The 14,372-nt window shown below is 44.9% G+C and overlaps 1 protein-coding gene across 2 annotated transcripts in view; it reads right to left on the bottom strand.

The window, feature by feature from the left end:
* The window catches only part of LOC106590042 (zinc finger protein 438), a 109,444-nt gene that overhangs the window by 32,370 nt on the left and 62,702 nt on the right, over positions 1–14,372 (bottom strand). Inside the window, exon 2 of one of the 2 annotated variants that reach the window (XM_014180542.3) lies at positions 6,137–6,261. The gene's annotated coding sequence lies outside the window, so the exon portion shown is untranslated. The remainder of the gene's footprint in view (positions 1–6,136; positions 6,262–14,372) is intronic. The other variant, XM_014180541.3, reaches the window with a different exon arrangement.

Raw genomic sequence — 14,372 nt, 5'->3', positions numbered from 1 at the left:
ACAATGACAGGCCTACACCAGCCAAACCTGAACGATGCTGGGCCAATTGTGCGCCGCCCTATGGGATTCCAATCACGGACCAGTTGTGATAAAGCCTGGATTCGAACCATGGTGTCTATAGTGACGCTTCAAGCACTGAGAAGGCAAATACCCTCACGGCACAAGTGCCTTCCATTGCTGATGCCTGAGTGATGGACTGTGCCATCCCCGCAGCCTCTGCAATGGATTAGTCCACTGAGACAGGCACGAATCAGACAGGTGTCTTGTGTATGAAAAATATAAATAATTTGCAACTGTTTGACTAAAGAAATCTCAGTCGACCAACAGCCTAATACAACATGTGTAGACCTTACAGTGAAATGCTTACCTACGAATCCCTAACAAACAATGCAGTTAAAAAAAATACAGATAAGAATAAGAAATAAAAGCAACAAGTAATTAAAGAGCAGCAGTAAAATAACGAGACTATATACAGAGGGGTACCGGCACAGAGTCAATGTGTGGGGGCACTGGGTTAGTTGAGGTAATATGTACATGTACGTAGAGTTATTAAAGTGACTATGCATAGATGATAACAACAGAGAGTAGCAGCGGTGTAAAAGAGGGGGAGAGGGGCAACGCAAATAGTCTGGGTGGCCATTTGATTAGATGTTCAGGAGTCTCATGGCTTGGGGGTAGAAGCCTCTTGGACCTAGTACCGTTTGCCGTGCGGTAGCAGAGCGAACAGTCTATGACTAGTGGCTGGAATCTTAGACAATGTTTAGGGTCTTCCTCTAACACCGCCCGGTATAGAGGTCCTGGATGGCAGGAAGCTTGGCTCCAGTGATGTACTGGGCCGTTCGCACTACCCTCTGTAGTGCCTTACGGTCTGAGGCCGAGCAGTTGCCATACCAGGCAGGGATGCAAACAGTCAGGATGCTCTTGATGCTGCAGCTGTAAAACCTTTTGAGGATCTGAGGACCCACGCCAAATCTTTTCAGTCTCCTGAGAGGGAATAGGTTTTGTCGTGCCCTCTTCACGACTGTCTTGGTGTGCTTGGACCATGTTAGTGTGTTGGTGACGTGGACACCAAGAACTTGAAGCTCTCAGCCTGCTCCACCGTAGCCCTGCTGATGAGAAAGGGGGAGTGCTCAGTCCTCTTTTTCCTGTAGTCCACAATCATCTCCTTTGTCTTGATCACATTGGGGGAGAGGTTGTTGCCCTGGCAACAGGTCTCTGACCTCCCTATAGGTTCGTCGTCTCGTCGTTGTTCAGACCTACCACGGTTGTGTAATCGGCAAACTTAACAATGGTGTTGGAGTCGTGCCTGGCCGTGCAGTCATGAGTGAACAGGGAGTACAGGAGGGAACTGAGCACGCACCCCTGAGGGACCCTTGTGTTGAGGATCAGCGTGGCGGATGTGTTGTACCTACCCTTACCACCTGGGGGCGGCCCGTCAGGAAGTCCAGGATCCAGTTGCAGAGGGAGGCGTTTAGTCCCAGGGTCCTTAGCTTAGTGATGAGCTCTGAGGGCACTATGGTGTTGAAAGCTGAGCTGTAGTCAATGAATAGCATTCTCATATAGGTGTTCCTTATGTCCAGGTGGGAAAGGGCAGTGGGGAGTGCAATAGAGATTGCATCATCTGTGGATCTGTTGGGGAGGTATGCAAATTGGAGTGGGTCTAGGGTTTCTGGGATAATGGTGTTGAAGTTAGCCATGACCAGCCTTTCAAAGCACTTCATGGCTACAGGCATGAGTGCTACGGGTTGGTAGTCATTTAGGGCAGTTACCTTAGTGTTCTTGGGCACAGGCACTATGGTGGTCTGCTTAAAACATGTTGGTATTACAGACTGACAGGGAGAGGTTGAAAATGTCAGTGAAGACACTTGCAAGTTGGTCAGCACATGCTCTCAGTACACATCCTGGTAATCCGTCTGGCCCTGCGGCCTTGTGAATGTTGACCTGTTTAAAGGTCTTACTCACATCGGATGCAAAGAGAGTGATCACAGTCTTCCGGAACAGCTGGTGCTCTCATGCTGTTTCAGTGTTATTTGCCTCGATGCGAGCATAGAAGTAGTTTGACTCATCTTGTAGGCTCGTGTCACTGGGCAGCTCCGGCTGTGCTTCCCTTTGTAGTCGGTAATAGTTTGCTCCGAAGAGCGTCAGAGTCGGTGTAGTACGATTCGATCTTTGTCCTGTATTGATGCTTTGCCTGTTTGATGGTTTTCATCGGAGGGCATAGCAGGATGTCGTATAAGCTTCCGGGTTAGAGTCCCGCTCCTTGAAAGAGGCAGCTCTAGCCTTTAGCTCAGTGATGTTGCCTATAATCCATGGCTTCTGGTTGGGGTATATACAGTTGAAGTCGGATGTTTACATACACTTAGGTTGGAGTCATTAAACTTGTTTTTCAACCACTCCACAAATGTCTTGCCAAAACAATAGTTTGTTAACAAGTCGATTAGGACATCTACTTTGTGCATGACACAAGCAATTTTTCCAACATTTGTTTACAGAGATTCTTTCATTCTTAATTCACTGTATCATAATTCCAGTGGGTCAGAAGTTTACATACACTAATTGAGGTGTAGTATCATGAGATACTCTACACCTCAGGTGGGCAATAGTTCGAGACTTCCTTAGATATCGTGCACCAGCTGTTATTTATTTACAAAAAAGACATAGTCCGCTGTTCTCTCTTGCTTGTTGAGTGTATAACCAGCCAGCTGTATGTTGATAGTATTGTCGTGCAGCCACAAATCCGTGAAGCATAAGATATTACAGTTTTGAATGTCCCGTTGGTAGTTTAATATTCCGCGTAGGTAATCGATTTTATTCTCCAAAGATTGCACATTTGCTAGCAGAATGGAAGGAAGTAGGGGTTTATTTGATCGCCTACGAATTATCAAACGTCAGCCTGCCCTCCGTCCCATTTTCTTGGCCTCCTCTTCATGCAAATCACAGGGATCTGGGCCTGTTCCCAAGAAAGCAGTATATCATTCACATCAGGCTCATCAGACTCGGGAAAAAAAGGATTCTGCCAGTCTGTGGTGAGTAATCGCAGTCCTGATGTCCAGAAGTTATTTTTAGTCATAAGAGACAGTAGCGGCAACATTATGTACAAAATAACACAATCGGTTGGGGACACGTAGAACGTCAGCCTTCTACTCCGGCGCCATTTTATTATCACAATCTGCAGTGCCTTAGACCGCAGCACCACTCGGGAGCAGCGGTGCCCACATTAAGGCCATAGACAAGGTGAGGGTACAAGCGCCAGTTGGGGAAATGAAGGTCAAGGGGGCCATGAGGCGCTGGCAGCAGAGGCTGGGCCAAGTCATGCAATAGATGGTGGTGTAGATGAGGCTGGGCCTAGTAAGGCTATGCTAGTGGACGAGGAGAGTATAGTGGGGAAGGGTAGGCGACTAGGGGGCTGGAGGAGGGTGTCATGTGGAAGAGGAAAATAAGTGGGAGAAGAAAGGAGGTGGGAGGGGAGAGGCTGGTGTGGTCAAAGGCACCAAAGAACAGTGGGGACCATATACGTACGGTCCCCACAGTGACCGTACGTATATACCCCAAGGGCAGGAGGTCAGGTTGGGAGATGGAGACGAGGAAGACGAGTCTGAGGAAGAGGACGATAAGGAAGGCTTTCTTTTCAGACTCTTCCTCAATGGGTCCAGAGCTGACAGCCAGTCATGCAGATGGGTCAAGCATTTTTTTGCGATCTGGGAAAGTTTGTAAGATCAGTACAACGCACTGTGAAAAATGAGGGTTATGGTGTCCTCTCACCCAGGAAAGGTTTAAGGTTGAGAATGTGGGACACAACCTTGCTTAAGGGTCTACCTTCAGACTCTGTTTAAATGAATAGTTTTCATGATATACGGTTGTAGAAGGGGTGAGGTTTTGGTTATTGTGATGTTGTTTAGTATCGTGGGTAGAGGGTAAGCTGAGTATGCAGCCTTTTTTTTGAAGGGGAGTGGTGAGGATTTAATGATATGAAAATGTATCATTAAAGAAAGTCTCTCTCTCTCCCTCAAGCAGGTTCAGGGACGTGAGGAACAGAGAGACCAATAAACAGAGAGGACGGGAGGAGAAATTAACATCCCTCAATCCAAGGGCAGTGTACCACTATCAGCAGACTGGGTGGTGAAGGACAGAGTAGCATTGGCTTTGACTACACCAAGGCACCTCAAGGAGCTGTTTGAAGTGAAGGGCAGCTTCATGCTTCAGAGAAGGGTGATCTTAACGGTGGGGCTGTGGTAGTGCTAGATGCACCAGGTATAGGTAGCAGAGGGGCTAAAGTAAGAGGCACACTGACTCGGTCCTCTCTTCTTTAATGATGACTGCTCCCTGAGATCAAAGGAATATGCAGATCATCCCACAGGTTCTCCTCCTCTAAGAGGTGATGTGAAGTTTCTAAAAGCAGGTCACCTCAAGTTAAGGCAACATTCTCTTACTTTACATCGAGTAGCCTGGAGTATTAGTACTTATTATATAGAACCTCACACTAGTATAAAAATGGGTCTTGTGGCTCTGTTTGAGCACCTGTTTACAGATGAAAGCTTAGCTCAAATTCCATACACTAACAAAGACAGACATGCATGTATTTGCAAACACATGAACACACACACACACACACTATAAAGACCCAGAAACAGCCCACACAGGCTTCACAGACAACGCAGCCGCCTCCTGTTTGTGCGCGTGTTTGTGCCTGTGCATTAATGCATACTGAATGTACTAACTGAATGAGAGCAATTTTGTCTGTTAGTGCTGAAGAATGACACTCAAGACCTGGGTTCAAATCGTATTTGAAATCTTTCAAATACTTGAACTGTTCTTGTTTGAGCTTGCCTGGCGCAATGGAACAAATGGAATAGCTCAGAAACTGCAAAACCCACCAGTCTGACACTCCAATCAAACGCAAAAAATATTTGAATATAAATCAAATACCACTTAAACCCAGGTCTGGTTAGTTAGCGCTGTACTGAAGAACACAGTGCTCATTCCTGAGGTATAGGGAGGGAAATGTGAAAGCCTCTCTCTCTCTCTCTCTCTCTCTCTCTCTCTCTCTCTCCTCCTCTCTCTCTCTCTCTCTCCTCTCTCTCTCTCTCTCTCTCTCTCTCTCTCTCTCTCTCTCTCTCTCTCTCTCTCTCTCTCTCTCTCTCTCTCTCTCTCTCTCTCTCTCTCCCTCTCTCTCTCTCTCTCTCTCTCTCTCTCTCTCTCTCTCTCTCTCTCTCTCTCTCTCTCTCTCTCTCTCTCCTCTCTCCTCTCTCACACACACACCCACACACACACACACACACACACACACACACACACAAAGTTAGAAAAGGTTACTGCACTAATTGAGCAGCTGCTCCAGTGTCTTTGATGGGCATTAGAACCTGGGAAACATTGTCTGGCAAGATCAAAGGGAACCCTGGATAATTACTGTAGTTACCTTCAGTGATGCTGTTAAATTAACCACAAACACACAGATAGACAGACACAACCTTACCCTCACTAGCTAGCTTTATGGTGGGGGGGTAAGCACTGCGCTAGGTTAGATAGACATAGGAACGGACTGTACTAGGCTCAAGAGAGGAGAGCAGGCATAAAGCAGAGGGAAGACAGTGACTTTTTCTCAATCTAGGCAGCTAGCTTCCTTTCCTTGTGACCTTTTCTCCATGAACACTGACCTGTCACGGCAGGACAGGTGAAAGCCATTCAGGATAAACTAATCCAGTCCTTTCAGCCATTACAGTAAGGCATTGATGAAAAAAAAGAAAACGGGAGATGGTGAAAGATGTGATGGCTGAGTTAGATTATCTATTTTTAGAACGAGGTCAATGATAGCTGAGGGATTTGACTCTCCTGTGAGGAGGAGAGAGGAGGATCACACAGAGAAGAGGAGATGTGGACGGCTCATTTGGCGCTCTTTTGCTCTGGCTGTCTGTGTAAACAGGACATGAGGAGAGTAAAGGAACACTTATCCCTGCCCTGAACATGAAGAGGTACGGTACACTTATCCCTGCCCTGAACATGAAGAGGTATGGTACACTTTTAGGGGTTTCTCCGTCTTCACGTAGACCTAGTTATTTTACGTGACCAAACAGTGCCTGTTGGACATACAAAGATGTAGACATATCTTTGTGATGCCTGGAGAAGCGTTTATGATTACCAATGGGCTTGTTCCGTCCTCTTCCTACCTCTGTTGTGGCCCCTACTTCCTGTGTTGTGGCACCTCCTCTCTCCCAGCGGCAGTGACAGGGGTCTGATCCTCTCCCTGACCCTCTCCACGGTCCCCTGGAACACAAACACAACAAGACAACTGAGTACACTGTACTGAATGAATTAAACTAAATATACTACTGTAAAATCACATTATTTCCCCCCCACACACGTACGCACGCACACACAAACATACACTAAAGGCCTGCTGCCCTGCCACTACATTAACCAGAGCGACGCCTCGTTTAGCGTACCAGGTCGGCCCGGGCGGGTGGTTGGGGACCCCCGGCCACCCTGTGAGGCTCTATATTAAATAAAGAAAGAGTTCTCCAGTGTGTAAATTATTCATTTAACACGCCTTATCCTCTTCCAACAACCTTGTTAAAACACCTCAAGAGTGAAAAGCAGGAGAAAAGGAGGGGAAAAAGACAAGGGAGGAAAAATAAGAGAAAAACCTCAGAAACCATCATTCACCTGCAACTCAGCAAAAGCCTAGGTACATCACTAAGCTCTCGGAGTACTCTGCCAGAGAGAGAATTCACCCTGACACCTCCATTGTTTCAGAGTAACGGTAACGCGCACACACAAGTGCAGAGCAGTGTTTTCAGTGCATATTCATAGAATAATGGCTCTAGATGTCAGGATGAATTATAGAGGATGAGAAGGGTGGACACGCAACTCTGGAATGCTGCCTCTGTTCTTCTGCAGTCTTAAATACTTGTTTTAATTTACAACATATAGTGACTCCTCTGGGCAAAGCAGCTTTAATTCTACTTTACAAAGATTAGTCTAAATAAATGCTTAAGTAACCCATGTGCAACATATGTAAATAGGAGAGGAACACTAAACTCTAAACATACATGGCCTCATCCTGGATTTAAAAGCAAGATCAATGGTGAATCTCAATTAAAAGTGTTTCGCAGTCCAAGACTAGTCTTAGTGTGTCCGGGAAACCGCCCCTAAATATAACAACAGTGCTGTAATATGAGTCAAAATTTCAGAATACAACCACAGTACAGAAAGTCCTTGAATATCCCACAGTGTTATGCATGTTCTTTCCAGAGAGAGTGACAGAGCATGAGAGATGGGAGAGTGAGTGAGTGAGTGAGTGAGTGAGTGAGTGAGTGAGTGAGTGAGTGAGTGAGTGAGTGAGTGAGTGAGTGAGTGAGTGAGTGAGTGAGTGAGTGAGTTGAGTGAGGTGAGTGAGGTGAGTGAGGTGAGTGAGGTGAGTGAGGTGAGTGAGTTGAGTGAGGTGAGTGAGTATACAGTTATGAATATAGCTACTGTTCCCTGAAGGAGGGAACGAGGTATCAGGTCAAGTCCAATGGTTAAAACGGAGGCTCACACATAGCGTCCAGGACCAAAACCAGGTCCCACGTCGGCGCCATAGACTTAAGACACTGGTCTGAGCCGACGTACGCCTTTCAGAAACCACACCCACCAGAGGATGAGACCCCGGGGTAGAGCCGTCAATCCCTACATGATACGCCGAGATGGCTGCCATATAAACCATCAATGTGGAAAAAAAGAAAAGCCCTGCTCAAAAAGCTCTTGCAAGAACATCAAAATGTCCACCAAAGAACTCTGAAAACGAGACTCTTAACCTGACACTAACCCTTAAAAGCGCGCCACTTATATGTATACATCCCTCTCGTAAAGGGCGCACGTGCAAACTATATAGTCGTAATCAAGTTTGAGGGTAAACCCCTAGTTGTCAAATTCATCTTTCAAGGGCCAAACCCCCAGATCCCCTATCTGCGGTCGTCGGTGCCAAACTCTCCCGCGTGCCTGGGACAACAGATCCCGGCGACATGGAACCATGGGTCCCCGCCCAACAGGTGGATGATCTCCGGGAAACTGGATTGTCTGGTCGAATGGGGAGCCACCAGAATCAACAACAGACGCTCCTTCTGACGGACCCGCTCCACGGTGGCCTGAATTCGGTCCCACAGAGGAAACGCATAGAGCAGGGTCCGAGGCCACTGATACGCCAAAGCATCCGTTCCCAACGGTGCGCCCAGATCCCTCATTGAGAAGAACAGATGACAATACGCGTTCTCGCGATTCATAAAGATATACGTCAGATATACATCGGCCCATGGGCAACCACCAAGGGGTGCAGTCTCTACTCCTGGAAATTAGATCTGCTCCCACATTGAGAGATCCGGGAAGATACGTCGCCATGCGCAACAGGAAATGCACACTGCTCCATACGAGCAGATAACTAGCCAGGTTTTAGGAGAGAGAGAGACCGCGCCCCCCCGTGCCTGTTAATGTACGCCACCACTATCCAGTTGTCGCACCTTACCAACACATGCTGGCCCTCCAACATCGGAAGGAAATGCCTCAGTGCTAGCAGTCAGTAGCTCTAGGTGATTGATATGCAGCGCCCTTAGTGCTGTTGACCCAATCCCTCTTTCCCAGTAGCCCACAACCAGCGCTCCCCATCCCAATAAGGATGTGTGTCATGATCAGGCTGCGGGACACTACCCGGCCCATGAGAACCCCCTGCAACAGCAGTCACGGGTCCCTCAAAGGAGTCAACGCCCTTAGATACAATGGGGGATACCTTGAGCAACTGATGGCAGTGGCAAGATGCGTCAAGATACGTAGCAGTCACCCAGCGCTGAAACACACATATCAGCAGAAGTCTCAGAGGCACAGCTATCATAGAGGCCATCACACCCAATAACCGCAGGCACAAGCAAAAAAGCACAGAGTGCCTCAGCTGAAATTGTGCCAGACAGAGCCGGAATGCGACCCTCCTCTGTTGGGACAAAAACACGATTCAGAACAGAGTCCAGAAAGAGACCCAGAAACTGAATGCGCTGAGTGGGAGTCTTGTGATTTTCTTGTGATTCACTATGAACCCCAGAGACTGAATATGGGAAACCAGCGTGGCAGTGTGGAGTTCCACCTGCTTCCCTGACTCCACTACAACCAGGCTATTGTCCAGATACTCTGGCCAATACTCTGATCCCCTGGCACCACACCGGTGCCAAAGCTGCTTCCACTACCATAGAAAAGGTGCTGGGCGATAGGCAGAGCCAGAAGGACAGGACCAAAAACTCTTAGGCCACACCCTCGAAATGAAACCTCCAAAACTTTCTGTGGGGAAGACGTGTAGCCACAAGAAAATACGCAAGGACATGAACCAATCGCCGGCTTAGTGTGAGCATTTTGAACTTGCAAACCTTGATGTGCTTTTTTAAAACAACCAAGTCCAGAATGGGATGAAACGTTCCATCGCTCTTGGGAACTAAGTAGTACACACTGTAACCGCTCTGTACATCTGAGAAGGGGACCACCCGAGTAGCCTGGGCTTTGACCTCGGGGACAATTGCCGTAATTACGCCACGAAACAGAGAAGGGAGCACAGCGAACTGCAGAGACCGTATCCCTTAGTCACTGTCCTCATCACCCATGGTGAAACTGTGCATGCCAAGCCACTGGACGGGTCACGCTGCCAGTCTCCTATACATTATCTCCTGAAGGGGCAGAGCGCCACCCAGAGGACTGGGATAATTTTTGTTCTTGTTGGAATGGATGATACTGCACTCTCCTGGTACACTTTGTCCAGCTGATCCACCAAGAACCGACACTGTTTATTCGGAAGCACTGTGCTAGAATTAGCCCCGTTACTCTCTCCCTGCCTCAGACAACCCCATTACCGAGGTCGCTTCACTGGAAGACCCTTCGCTAGCAGCCCCAATCTTTCTCACAGTCAGCCCGACTCCAATGGAAGGTGAACCCAGCAAGAGACCATGGTTACACGAACTGGTCCGAGCCAAAGCTTCTTGAGAGTATTTCCACACTAGGCAAACAGGACAGCACTCGTATCTTTAATTTTCATTGTGAAACCATATAAGCAAGGGCATGGTCGGAGGTTCAAACTTGGCTGGTCAGCCTTTTTGAACTTACTCTTACCACTGGCCATCTTACTCAAGAAAGGAAGCACTGGCTACACAAGCAGAACAGAAATTAGTGGGTTTTTAGTAGAGATCAACCGATTAATCGGAATGGCCGATTAATTAGGGCCAATTTCAAGTTCATAACAAATCGGTAAACAGCATTTTTGGACACCGATCATGGCCGATTACATTGAACTCCACGAGGAGACTGCATGGCAGGCTGACTACCTGTTATGCGAGTGCAGCAAGGAGCCAAGGTAAGGTGTTAGCTAGCATTAAACATATCTTATAAAACACAATCAATCTTAACCTGTTAGGGCTAGGGGGCAGTATTTACACGGCCGGATAAAAAACGTACCCGATTTAATCTGGTTATTACTACTGCCCAGAAACTAGAATATGCACATAATTATTGGCTTTGGATAGAAAACACCCTAAAGTTTCTAAAACTGTTTGAATGGTGTCTGTGAGTATAACAGAACTCATATGGCAGGCAAAAACCTGAGAAGATTCTGTACAGGAAGTGCCCTCTCTGACCATTCCTCAAGCTTCTTGACTCTTTTTATTTAAAACTTAGGATCTTTGCTGTAACGTGACACTTCCTACGGCTCCCATAGGCTCTCAGAACCCGGGAAAAAACTGAATGATGTCGAGGCAGCCCCTGGCTGAAAAACATTACCGCGTTTGGATAGTGGTCGGTCAGAGTACTATGAGACTGAGGCACGTGCACGAGGCGACCCCATGTTTTTATTTTCTCTCTCTTTGTACTAAAACACAGATTCCCGGTCGGAATATTATCGCTTTTTTACGAGAAAAATGGCATAAAAATAGATTTTAAACAGCGGTTGACATGCTTCGAAGTACGGTAATGGAATATTTAGAAATGTTTTGTCACGAAACGCGTCGTGCGCGTCACCCTTCTTTACACTTCGGATAGTGTCTTGAACGCATGAACAAAACAGAGGATATTTGAACATAACTATGGATTATTTTGAACCAAACCAACATTTGTTATTGAAGTAGAAGTCCTGGGAGTGCATTCTGACGAAGAACAGCAAAGGTAATACCATTTTTCTTATAGTAAATCTGACTTTGGTGAGGGCTAAACTTGGTTGTGTCTAAATAGCTAGCCCTGTGATGCCGGGCTATCTACTTAGAATATTGCAAAATGTGCTTTCACCGAAAAGCTAATTTAAAATCGGACATAGCGAGTGCGTAGAGTTCTGTATCTATAATTCTTAAAATAATTGTTATGTTTTTTGTGAACGTTTATCGTGAGTAATTTAGTAAATTCACCGGAAGTTTGCGGGGGGGGTATGCTAGTTCTGAACGTCACATGCTAATGTAAAAAGCTGTTTTTTGATATAAATATGAACTTGATTGAACAAAACATGCATGTATTGTATAACATAATGTCCTTGGTGTGTCATCTGATGAAGATCAACAAAGGTTAGTGCTGCATTTAGCTGTGGTTTGGGTTTATGTGACATTATATGCTAGCTTGAAAAATGGGTGTCTGATTATTTCTGGCTGGGTACTCTGCTGACATAATCGAATGTTTTGCTTTCGTTGTAAAGGCTTTTTGAAATCGGACAGTGTGGTTAGATTAACGAGAGTCTTGTCTTTAAAATGGTGTAAAATAGTCATACGTTTGAGAAATTGAAGTAATAGCATTTCTAAGGTATTTGAATAACGCACCACAGGATTCCACTGGCTGTTGCGTAGGTGGGACGATTTCGTCCCACCGACCCTAGAGAGGTAAAAATAATCACACAGCCATTTTCAAAGCAAGCATATATGTCACAAAAACCAAAACCACAGCTAAATGCAGCACTAACCTTTAATGATCTTCATCAGATGACACTCCTAGGACATTATGTTATACAATACATGCATGTTTTGTTCAATCAAGTTCATATTTATATCAAAACCCAGCTTTTACATTAGCATGTGATGTTCAGAACTAGCATACCCACCGAAAACATCCGGTGAATTTACTAAATTACTCATGATAAACGTTGACAAAATACATAACAATTATTTTAAGAATTATAGATACAGAACTCATTTATGCAAACGCTATGTCAGATTTTAAAATAGTTTTTCGGCGAAAGCACATTTTGCAATATTCTGAGAACATAGCTCGGCCATCACAGGCTAGCTAATTTGACACCCACCAAGTTTGGGGCAACCTAAACTCAGAATTACTATTAGAAAAATTTGAATACCTTTGCTGTTCTTCGTCAGAATGCACTCCCAGGACTTCTACTTCAACAACAAATGTTGGTTTGATTCCAAATAATCCATAGTTATATCTAAATACCTCCGTTTTGTTCGTGCGTTCAAGTCACTATCCGAAGGGTAACGCGCGAGCGCATTTCGTGAAAAGAAAATCAAAATATTCCATTATTTTTCTCGTAAAATAGCGATAATAATCCGACCGGGAGACGTTGTTTTCGTTCAAAGACTGAAAGAAGAAAATGGTGTCTTCACATGCACGCGCGCACCCTTGTCATAGTTCTCAGATCGACCACTATCCAACACCCCTACTGTTTTTCAGCCAGGGACTGCAGAGTCATCTTTCCCCGTTCTGGCGCCTTCTGAGAGCCTATGGGAGCCTTAGAAAATGTCACGTTACAGCAGAGATCCTCTGTTTTCAATAAAGAGGCTATAGAAGGCCAAGAAATGATCAGAGAGGGCACTTCCTGTATAGAATATTCTCAGGTTTTGGCCTGCCATATGAGTTCTGTTATACTCACAGACACCATTCAAACAGTTTTAGAAACTTTAGGGTGTTTTCTATCCAAATCAAACTATAGGCATATTCTAGTTTCTGGGCAGGAGTAATAACCAGATTAAATCGGGTACGTTTTTTATCCGGCCGTGTAAATACTGCCCCCTACCCAAGAGAGGTTAATATTGCCTGCTAACATGATTTTCATGTTAACAGGCAATATTAAACTAGGGAAATTTGTCACTTCTCTTGCGTTCATTGCACGCAGAGTCAGGGTACATGCAACAGTTTGGGCTGCCTGGCTCATTGCGAACCAATTTGCCAGAATTTTACGTAATTATGACATAACATTATAGGTTGTGCAATGTAACAGCAATATTTAGACTTATGGATGCCACCCGTTCGATAAAATACGGAACGGTTCCGTATTTCACTGAAAGAATAAACGTTTTGTTTTCGAAATGATAGTTTCCGGATTTGACCATATTAATGACCTAAGGCTTGTATTTGTGTGTTATTATATTATAATTAAGTCTATGATTTGATAGAGCAGTCTGACTGAGCGGTGGTAGGCAGCAGCAGGCTCATAAGCATTCATTTAAACAGCACTTTCATGCATTTGCCAGCAGCTCTTCGCAATGCTTCAAGCATTGTTTATGACTTCAAGGCTATCAACTCCCGAGATTAGGCTGGCAATACTAAAGTACCTATTAGAACATCCAATAGTCAAAGGTATATGAAATACAAATGGTAGAGAGAGAAATAGTCCTATAATAACTACAACCTAAAACTTCTTACCTGGGAATATTGAAGACTCATGATAAAAGGAACCACCAGCTTTCATATGTTCTCATGTTCTGAGTAAGGAACTTAAACGTTAGCTTTTTTACATGGCACATATTGCACTTTTACTTTCTTCTACAACACTTTGTTTTTGCATTATTTAAACCAAATTGAACATGTTTCATTATTTATTTGAGACTAAAATTGATTTTATTGATGTATTATATTAAGTTAAAATAAAAGTGTTCATTGTTCATTCAGTATTGTTGTAATTGCCAATATGACATAAAAATGTACATACAAATCGGCCGATTAATCGGCATCGGCTTTTTTGGTCCTCCAATAAAATCGGTATCGGCGTTGAAAAATCATTAAAAAAATAAAAATTAATATAAATAAATAAATAGATAAATAAATAGGTCGACCTCCAGTTTTTAGCAAACACAAATCCAAACCAAGCAGGAAGAATTAGCTACACAAGCAGAGCAGAAAGTAGGTAGCGTTTAGCAGATAAAAACCGATACCCAGACCCAAAATTAGCAACATCTAGGGAACGAGTACTCTCTCCCCACTAACATACACCCAAGTCCGAGCCGAATCTTGCAGTCTTTGTGTGCTTGAAAAGTTTGCAAATTGCATGTCATGTTCTTACTTCAGGTGAACAGAAGAGCAAAAAAAAATTGAAATTAATGCGAGTACTGGAATTATAGCCAGGAAGGCGGGGCTTCAAAAGCCGGGCTCGGCATCCATTATCCTGT

The sequence above is a fragment of the Salmo salar genome, chromosome 29 (assembly GCF_965601325.2).
Source record: "Salmo salar chromosome 29, fSalSal1, whole genome shotgun sequence".
NCBI lineage: Eukaryota > Metazoa > Chordata > Actinopteri > Salmoniformes > Salmonidae > Salmo > Salmo salar.
This window is presented reverse-complemented; position numbering and strand designations above follow the sequence as displayed.